The sequence below is a fragment of the Neomonachus schauinslandi genome, chromosome 13 (assembly GCF_002201575.2).
Source record: "Neomonachus schauinslandi chromosome 13, ASM220157v2, whole genome shotgun sequence".
Lineage (NCBI taxonomy): Eukaryota > Metazoa > Chordata > Mammalia > Carnivora > Phocidae > Neomonachus > Neomonachus schauinslandi.
In genome coordinates, this window is record NC_058415.1 from 4,199,698 (window position 1) to 4,202,395 (window position 2,698).

Sequence of the window (2,698 nt, forward strand, 5' to 3'; positions counted from 1 at the left end):
GTGCCCAGGATGTTTACAAGATGTGAGGACAATATTGGAAATTCTTTTGACATTTATTTGTCCAAAAATGTGATACAGTAACCTTTATTAATATCTAATGTTTTAAATGATTTTAGTACATGTGTTCTCTTCTCTTTCTCTGGATTGATGGATGGATAGGTAGATGGATGGATGGACCCATTTTTTAAAAAGCTAGACCTGGGCCTCCAGCTTATAGACAGCACATCGTGGGACTTCTCAGCCCCCATAATTGCATGAGACAATTACTCATAATGAATCTCAGTCTCTCTCTATATCTACGTCTACAGATATCCCCATATCCTATTGCGTCTGTTCCTCTAGAGAACCCTAATAATACAGCATAGGAACTTTGCGTTTCCGTGATGGCCATAGGAAGAGCTCCCCAGAGGATAGATACCATTAGGGACATTGTGCAGGAACCCAGAGCACCATATATCCTCATGCGTGTGTGCTCACTCAAGAGTCCAACTGTGTCCAGCTGCACTCCCAAGGCAGAACAATTCCCGTGAGTTCGGGCAGAAAACTCCGAATGCAGCTTCCAGATCTGCTGTCCCCACAGGCACCTTCTGCTTGTGTGTCTACGCACAGCATCCTTCCCACCATCACGCACCGGCCATGCACCCGTCCCAGATTCACCCCACCCTCCCCTCTCCTGCCCTTCCCCATCTTTCAGCAGTGGGTCATGAGACGACATTTCCTACAGCCACTCCCCAAGTGATTCCGGGCAATTTCTGCAGCCTGGGATTCAAGGTCCTTTGACAACTGGGTCTACATTTACTTCTGAATTTTGTCTGAGCAATCCTCTAAAGGAATTCACTTCTCTGGGGATGCAGCATACCTTCGTGCTTCCCCCATGGTGGAAGATCACTGCTCTCTGCTCTTGCTGTCGGCTGAGCTCTCTCCCGCCTCCAGCCAACTTCTCTTGCTGAGATGCCCCTCAGGTCCACACCGTGACTGCTGTGTGTGTTCCGAGCTTTTTCCTTAGTCTGCTCTTTCCCACGCGTTCTACCTCTCTGTGGTTCAGAGTTTTAGTCTTTCCTCCTCAAGCAAATTCAAAACTCAAAAGGAGATATTGTATCTTTATGTTCTGTTTCCCCCACAGCATGCCGCACAAAACTGGGTACCCGTAGGCAATTCGTATTTATTGAGGATTGGAGGGGCCTCCCTAACCTCCAGGCCCAGAGGAGGTGGCCTCCGAGCCTCAGCTGCCTGGGTGGTCAAGGTCCAGAACCCCTTCCAGATTCTTCAGGTTTCTGGGGCATCCACCTTCAGCATCCCCTTTGGTGCCTGCCCCCAGGTGAGCTGCCTTGCTGTGCAGAACACTGCCCCAGATGTAAAGTCAGCAAACAATCAAAAATCCACTCACGCAAAGCACTGGAGAGCCTGTAGGACTTACTGTCGATTTGAGGAGGACATGGAGAAGTGTTTCTACCATATGTTCATCAATGACCTTCCTGGGCCTCCGGCCCCTCCTTCCGTTCTCTTTAGTCCCTATCCCCTTCCTGTCAAAGGCGGTGCCCCAAGCTGCCACCCCCATCTCCTCGCACCTTCTCTGCAAAGCACCTGCCTCTTTCTCTCGGGGTCCTGGACCTGTGCTGCCACTGTTTTTAGGGCCCTCCTGGGACCCCAGCAGCAAACCAGAAGTTATTTTCTCAAAGACAAAGTTCCCTGTCTCACGGGAAATCGGGCACTGCTGTTAGAGTTTTAACCTGGTTACACTGAACCATCTGCTTACTTCAAGGGTCGTCCATTCTGGGGCTGCTCCTTCCTCGTCTCCTTTGCTGTGCCCCCGGCCATAAGACTTGCTGTCCCCTCTACCCCATCCTCAGGGTTTCATCCATGTGCATTTCCAAAGGGGCCTTGCTCTGGACCCCCAGAACCTTGGACTTTAGTCAAGCACTTTCCCCACAGTAACCTTTTCCTTCTCAAGGGGGGAAGACTGACAGATCAGAGAGAGCAGACATGGCAGTGGGCTACTTAGCGTATTTAGTATATCCGCTCAACAACATGATCACTCCTAGGTGGCCCCTAGCATGACGACACAGAGGCGGTAAGTGCTTGCTCTCCCTAGCCTGGATTTCTACTGCTTAGCTCCACTAGTTCTCCATTGACCTCTTCCTCGTGTCCGTTCAGATCAGTGCAAGCTAGCTCCATGGAAAATACGGCCAACGCCTTCAAACCCATCACATCTCACCTCACCTGCCTGGAAGACATGACCATTCACTACAGTTCATAATCGTGAATTTTCTCTTATTTCTCTGGCCTCCTGGGCATGTTGAGTCCCCAGATCTCACATCCCTGGCAAGTTTTTCCTATTTAAGTTTTCCTAGTGCACGTAGCTTGGGGGACCCTGTTCAAATCACTCCAACAATTGTACTACTTCCTCAACAGCCCCCAATCCCTGCCCCTAAAATCACACGAAAACAAAAACCAAGAAAGTGCTGCCAATGATTCTCACTTCTGAGGGATAATTTCTAGTTTTCAAAAATAAGTTTAATAGCTACCAGTGTTTTTTTTTTTTTTTTTGACTTAACACGATTTTAAAAGAAGTTTGTAATGGATAATAACTGTGTGCCAAGGTGACTGGACTTCGGAAGAGTTCATGCGTGTGGACATGAGTGTGGACATGCGTGTGGACGTGCATGTGGACATGAGTGTGAACATGCACGTGGACATG